This window comes from Grammomys surdaster, unplaced genomic scaffold (genome assembly GCF_004785775.1).
Source record: "Grammomys surdaster isolate TR1022 unplaced genomic scaffold, NIH_TR_1.0 125807, whole genome shotgun sequence".
In the NCBI taxonomy this organism is placed as follows: domain Eukaryota; kingdom Metazoa; phylum Chordata; class Mammalia; order Rodentia; family Muridae; genus Grammomys; species Grammomys surdaster.
The window spans coordinates 736,887-744,527 of record NW_021620638.1 but is presented as its reverse complement, the minus strand read 5'-3'; the positions used below and the strand labels follow the sequence as shown (position 1 = coordinate 744,527).

The following is a 7,641-nucleotide window of genomic DNA, read 5'->3' as shown; positions in this document are numbered from 1 at the left end:
GTCTGCTCCTGTCCTGTGGAGATACTGACTCCTGAGTCATCCTAGAGAAGCCACTGCACTCAGAGCAGCCGAGGAGCCACTGCACTCAGAGCAGCTGACACTGAGTTGATCTACTCCTGTCCTGTGGAGATACTGACTCCTGAGTCATCCTAGAGGAGCCACTGCACTCAGAGCAGCCGAAGAGCCACTGCACTCAGAGCAGCAGACACCAAGATTAGGATCATAAGACTACAGAGACATCTGGACTCTGAGGAGCTCTGCAACAAGCAAGATAACTGGAAATACAGACTCCAGTCTTACACAGTGAGGGCAGGCAACACTAGAGCTAACCAGATGGCAAAAGGCAAGCACAAGAACATAAGCAACAGAAACCAAAGTTTCTTGGCATCATCAGTACCCAGTTCTCCCAATATAGCAAGCCCTGAACACCCCATCACACCTGAAAAGCAGGATTCAGAATTAAAATCACTTCTCATGATGATGATAGAGGATTATAAGAAGGAATTAAGTAACTCCCTTAAAGAAATACAGGAGAGTACAAGTAAACAGATAGCAGCCCTTAAAGAGGAATCACAGAAATCCCTTAAGGAAATGCAAGAAAACACAAAGAAGGAATTAAACAAAAACATTCAGGATCTGAAAATGGAAATAGAAACAATAAAGAAAGCTCAAAAGGAGACAACCATAGAAATAGAAAACCTAAGAAAGAGATCAGGAGTCATAGACGCAAGCATCACCAACCGAATACAAGAGATAGAAGAGAGAATCTCAAATGCAGAAGATACGGTAGAAAATATTGACACAGTTGTCAAAGAAAATGCAAAATGCAAAAAACTCCTAACTCAAAACATCCAGGAAATCCAGGACACAATGAGAAGACCAAACCTAAGGATAATAGGTATTGATGAGAATGAAGAGTCACAACTTAAAGGGACAGTAAATATCTTCAACAAAATTATTGAGGAGAACTTCCCTAACCTAAAGAACAAGATGCCCACAAACATACAAGAAGCCTACAGAACACCAAATAGACTAGACCAGAAAAGAAATACCTCCCATCACATAATAATCAAAACATCAGATGCACAAAACAAAGAAAAAATACTAAAAGCAGTAAGGGAAAAAGGTCAAGTAACATACAAAGGCAGACCTATAAGAATTACACCAGACTTCTCACCAGAGACTATAAAAGCCAGAAGAGCCTGGACGGACATCATACAGACCCTAAGAGAACACAATTGCCAGCCCAGATTACTATACCCAGCAAAACTCTCAATCACTATAGATGGTGAAACCAAGATATTCCATGACAAAACCAAATTTGCACAATATCTTCCCACAAACCCAGCACTTCAAAGGATAATTGATGGAAAACACCAACACAAGGAGGGAAACTACAACCTAGAAAAAGCAAGGAAGTAATCTTCCAACAACCCCAAAAGAAGATAACTATACAAACATAACTTTACCTCTAATAGCAAAAATAACAGGAAGCCACAATCATTTTTCCTTAATATCTCTTAACATCAATGGTCTCAATTCCCCAATAAAAAGACGCAGACTATCAGACTGGATACACAAACAAGACCCAGAATTTTGCTGCATACAAGAAATGCACCTCAGTGACAAAGACAGACACTACCTCAGAATAAAAGGGTGGAAAACAATTTTCCAAGCCAATGGTCCCAAGAAACAAGCTGGAGTAGCCATTCTAATATCAAATAAAATGGACTTTCATCCAAAATTAATCAAAAAAGATAAGGAAGGACACTTCATACTCATCAAAGGAAAAATCTACCAAGGTGAACTCTCAATTCTGAACATCTATGCTCCAAATGCAAGGGCACCTACATACATAAAAGAAACTTTACTAAAGCTCAAAACTCATATTACACCTCATACAATAATAGTGGGGGATTTCAACACCCCACTCTCAGAAATGGACAGATCATGGAAACAGAAACTAAACAGAGACACTTTGACATTAACAGAAGTTATGAACCAAATGGACTTAACAGACATCTATAGAACATTTCATCCTAAAACAAAAGAATATACCTTTTTCTCAGCACCTCATGGTACCTTCTCCAAAATAGACCATATAATTGGTCACAAAACCCTCTACAGATACAAAAAGATTGAAATAATCCCTTGCATCTTATCAGATCACCACAGAATAAGACTGGTCTTTAATAATGACAAAACCAATGGAAAACCCACGTGCACATGGAAACTGAACAACTCTCTACTCAATGATGACTTGCTCAAGGAAGAAATAAAGAAAGAAATTAAAGACTTTTTAGAATTCAATGAAAATGAGGACACATCATACCAAAACTTGTGGGACTCCATGAAGGCAGTGCTAAGAGGAAAACTCATAGCTCTAAGTGCCTACAAAAAGAAACTGGAAAGAGCACACACTAACAAGTTGACTGCACAACTAAAAGCTCTAGAACAAAAAGAAGCAAATACACCCAGGAGGAGTAGAAGGCAGGAAATAATCAAACTCAGGGCTGAAATCAACCAAATAGAAACAGAAAGAACAATACAAAATATCAATAAAACCAGGAGTTGGTTCTTTGAGAAAATCAATAAGATAGATAAACCGTTAGCCAGATTAACCAGAGGGCACAGAGACAGTATCCAAATTAATAAAATCAGAACTGAAAAGGGAGACATAACAACAGAAACTGAAGAAATTAAAAAAAATCATCAGATCCTACTACAAAGGCCTATACTCAACAAAACTGGAAAACCTGGAAGAAATGGACAATTTCCTAGACAGATACCAGGTCCCAAAGTTAAACCAGGAGCAGATAAACCATCTAAATAGTCCCATAACCCCTAGGGAAATAGCAGCAGTCATTAAAAGTCTCCCCACTAAAAAAAGCCCAGGACCAGATGGTTTTAGTGCTGAATTTTATCAGACCTTCAAGGAAGACCTAATACCAATTCTCTTCAAACTATTCCACAAAATAGAAACAGAAGGAACACTACCCAATTCGTTCTATGAAGCTACAATTACACTTATACCCAAACCCCACAAAGACCCAACAAAGAAAGAGAACTTCAGACCAATCTCCCTTATGAACATCGATGCAAAAATACTCAATAAAATTCTAGCAAACCGAATCCAAGAAGACATCAAAACAATCATCCATCATGATCAAGTAGGTTTTATCCCAGGAATGCAGGGATGGTACAATATTCGGAAATCCATCAATGTAATCCACTATATAAACAAACTCAAAGAAAAAAACCACATGATCATCTCACTAGATGCTGAGAAAGCATTTGATAAAATTCAACATCCCTTCATGATAAAAGTCTTGGAAAGATCAGGAATTCAAGGCCCATACCTAAACATAGTAAAAGCAATTTACAGCAAACCAGTAGCCAACATCAAGCTAAATGGAGAGAAACTTGAAGCAATCCCACTAAGATCAGGGACTAGACAAGGCTGCCCACTCTCCCCCTACCTATTCAATATAGTACTGGAAGTCCTAGCCAGAGCAATTAGACAACAAAAAGAAGTCAAAGGGATACAAATAGAAAAGGAAGAAGTCAAAATATCGCTATTTGCAGATGATATGATAGTATACTTAAGTGACCCCCAAACTTCCACCAGAGAACTCCTAAACCTGATAAACAACTTCAGCAAAGTGGCTGGTTATAAAATCAACTCAAACAAATCAGTAGCCTTCCTCTACATGAAAGATAAACAGACTGAAAAAGAAATTAGGGAAATGACACCCTTCACAATAGTTGCAAATAATATGAAATACCTTGGTGTGAATCTAACCAAGCAAGTGAAATACCTGTACGACAAGAACTTCAAGTCCCTGAAGAAAGAAATCGAAGAAGATCTCAGAAGATGGGAAGATCTCCCATGCTCATGGATTGGCAGGATTAATATAATAAAAATGGCCATCTTGCCAAAAGCAATCTACAGATTCAATGCAATCCCCATTAAAATCCCAACTCAATTCTTCACAGAGTTAGAAAAGGAAATTCTCAAATTCATATGGAATAACAAAAAACCCAGGATAGCAAAAACTATTCTCAACAATAAAAGAACTTCTGGAGGAATCACCATCCCTGACCTCAAGCTGTACTACAGAGCAATAGTGATAAAAACTACCTGGTATTGGTACAGAGACAGGCAGGAAGATCAATGGAATAGAATTGAAGACCCAGAAATGAACCCACACACCTATGGTCACTTGATCTTTGACAAAGGAGCTAAAACTGTCCAGTGGAAAAAGGACAGCATTTTCAACAAATGGTGCTGGTTCAACTGGAGGACAACATGTAGAAGAATGAAAATTGATCCATTCTTATCTCCTTGTACAAAGCTCAAGTCTAAGTGGATAAAGGACCTCCACATAAAACCAGATACACTGAAACTAATAGAAGGTTTCTATAATAGGTTATATAATAGGTGGGGAAGACCCTCGAATACTTGGGCACAGGGAAAAAGTTCCTGAACAGAACACCAATGGCATATGCTCTAAGATCAAGAATTGACAAATGGGACTTAATAAAATTGCAAAGTTTCTGTAAGGCAAAGGACACTGTCAATAGGACAAAACGACAACCAACAAATTGGGAAAATATCTTTACCAATCCTACATCTGATAGAGGGCTAATATCCAATATGTACAAAGAACTCAAGAAATTAGACTCCAGACAACCAAATTACCCTATTAAAAAATGGGGTATAGAGCTTAACAAAGAATTTTCAATGGAAGAAACTTGAATGGCCGAGAAGCACCTAAAGAAATGTTCAGTGTCCTTAGTCATCAGGGAAATGCAAATCAAAACAACTCTGAGATTCCATCTCACACCAGTCAGAATGGCTAAGATTAAGAACTCAGGTGATAGTAGATGCTGGCGAGGGTGTGGAGAAAGAGGAAACACTCCTCCATTGTTGGTGGGACTGCAAGATGGTGCAACCACTTTGGAAATCAGTGTGGCGGTTCCTCAGAAAATTGGACATAGCATTACCTGAGGATCCAGCTATACCACTCCTAGGCATATACCCAGAAGATGCTGGAACATATAACAAGGACATATGCCCAACTATGTTCATAGCAGCCTTATTTATAATAGCCAGGAGCTGGAAAGAACCCAGATGTCCTTCAACTGAGGAATGGATTCAAAAAATGTGGTATATTTACACAATGGATTATTACTCAGCTATTAAAAACAATGAATTCGAGAGGTTCCTAGGTAAATGGATGGAACTAGAAATTATCATCCTGAGTGAAGTAAGCCAATCACAAAAGAACACACATGGTATTCACTCACTGATTATTGGATATTAGCCCAGAACCTTGAAATCCCCAAGATGCAACTCACAGGCCACATGAAGTTCATAAAAAAGGAAGACCAAGTGGGGGTGATTCAGGTCTTAGAAGGAGCAACAAAATACTCAAGGGAGCAAATATGGAGACAAAGAGAGGGACAGAAACTGAAGGAGGGGCCATTTGAAGACCTTTCCACCTGAGTATCCATCCCATGTGCAGTCACCAAAGGTAGATGCTGATGTGGAAGTCAGGAAGTGCATGCCGATAAGGGCCTGATATGGATGTCTCCTCAGAGGCCTTCAAGAGTCTGACATATTCAGAGGCAGATGCTCACAACTAGCCATTGAACTGATCATGAGGTTCTCAATGGAGGAGTTAGAGTGAGGACTGAAGGAGCTGAAAGGGTTTGTGGCACCATGAGGAGAGCAATAATACCAACCAACCACAGCTCCCAGGGTCCTAACCACCAGCCTGGGAGCACTTATGGAGGGATCCAGGGCTTCAGCTGAATATGTAAGAGTGGAGGGCCCTGCAGGGCACAGGTGGAAGATGAGATCCTTGACCTCATGAAGGCTGGACGCCCCAGGGGGTGGGAATTTTGAGGGTGGGGAAGTGGGAGTGGTTGGGGGTAGGTGGGGGTTACATCCACGGAGAAGAAGGAGGAGGGGTAAGGGGATGGGGGGTTCCCGGGTGGGTGGGGGATGGGGTAAGGTGATAACATATGAAATGTAAATAGAATATCCAATAAAAAAAAAGAAAAAGAAAAAAAAAGAAAATATAATCAACAATAGCCAGGACAATATGTCACCACCAGAGCTCAACTGTCCTACTACAGCAAGTCCTGAATATTCCAACATAGCTGAAGCACAACAAAATGACCTTAAAACCAATTTTATGACGATGATAGGGGACCTTAAAGAGATTACTAAATCCCTTAAAGAAAACCAGGAAAGAACAAACAATTGGAGGAGATGAATAAATTCCCTTTTAAAAGCCAAGAAAAAAAAATCCTCCAAACAAATAAGTGAAGGAAATAAAACTGAAAAAAAAATTACATGACTTGAGGGTCCTTGTGGAGAAAAAAAGAAACCAACTTACAAACACAAATTCAAGTATAATAGTAGATAATTACATAGAAACATGAAAGAAATCCTTACAAATCACCAGAGGCTTGGAAATTCAGGTCAGTTTCTTTTGAGATCATTTTTTCTCACAAGCCTGAAGTGCTTACATGGAAATACTTACATCAATGACAGCATGGCCTCTCTGCTCTTCCTAGGACAGTGATTCTCAACCTTGCGAATGTTGAGACCCTCTCATACTGTTCCTTATGCTGTGGTGACCCAAGACCATAAAATTATTTTGTTGTAATGTCATCACTATAATTTTGCTGTTATATTACTCATAATGTAAATATCTGATACACAGGATATCTGATATGCCACCCCAAGGAGGTCATGACTACAGGTTGAGAACCAATGATCTAGGATGTTCTCAGCCTGTCCCAGCACTCCCATTTTAAGGAACTATGCAAACAAGGAGCAATGAAGATAAAGATTCCTGGCTTTGAAGGAAATTGTTGCTTCATTCTTCTGCTTAGACAATGAGAAGAAACTTCCCATAAGCATCGTTCTCTCACCAGGACACCAGTGGTCCCGGCTTGCACCAGCAATTTCCTCCAGTGTGCATTAAGGCCTGTGGCTTCTGGGATGTAGACAGCATGGCAGACAACTGTGCCAACATCCAACATTCTACCCTCAGTCATGCTACTGTTTATGGGACAGAATATCAGCAGTAGAGCTGTAAGGTGCAGAGGACCCAAGGTAGCTCTTTTGGTGATAAACCTGAGCTTTGTCATCTTACCTCAGGACAAAGGATTAGTATGTGAGAATGCTTTCTTTTTCTCTACTCTTTGCAACATGGTATACCATCTCCATAAAGAGATGGCCAAGCAAAGTCAGGAGGCAAAACCTGAAGCTTATCATTCCTAATTAGAGAGAGACATGATCTTTTCAGATCTTCACACCTTTCCCCAACTATCTCAGGATCACAGAGTCAGGAACAAGGAGACTGTAACCATCGAGGTCAGTCCTTATTACACAGGAGCGGCTGGCTCCAGTGTTGACTGTGGTATGTGTGTCTGTGCCTGGTGTGTTGAGTGTGTGTGTGTGTGTGTGTGTGTGTGTGTGTGTGTACATGTGATTGTGTGTGTGAATTTGTATGTGAATGTATGTGTGTATGAATGTGTATATGTGTGTGAATATGTGTGAGGGTATATTATGAGTGTGTGTGTATATGAGTGTATGTGAGTATGTGTGTATAAATGTGTATG

General features: G+C 39.8%; 1 protein-coding gene across 1 annotated transcript in view; it reads left to right on the top strand.

The window, feature by feature from the left end:
• The window catches only part of Aoah (acyloxyacyl hydrolase), a 217,728-nt gene that overhangs the window by 98,870 nt on the left and 111,217 nt on the right, over positions 1-7,641 (top strand). The gene's annotated exons all lie outside the window — the stretch shown is intronic.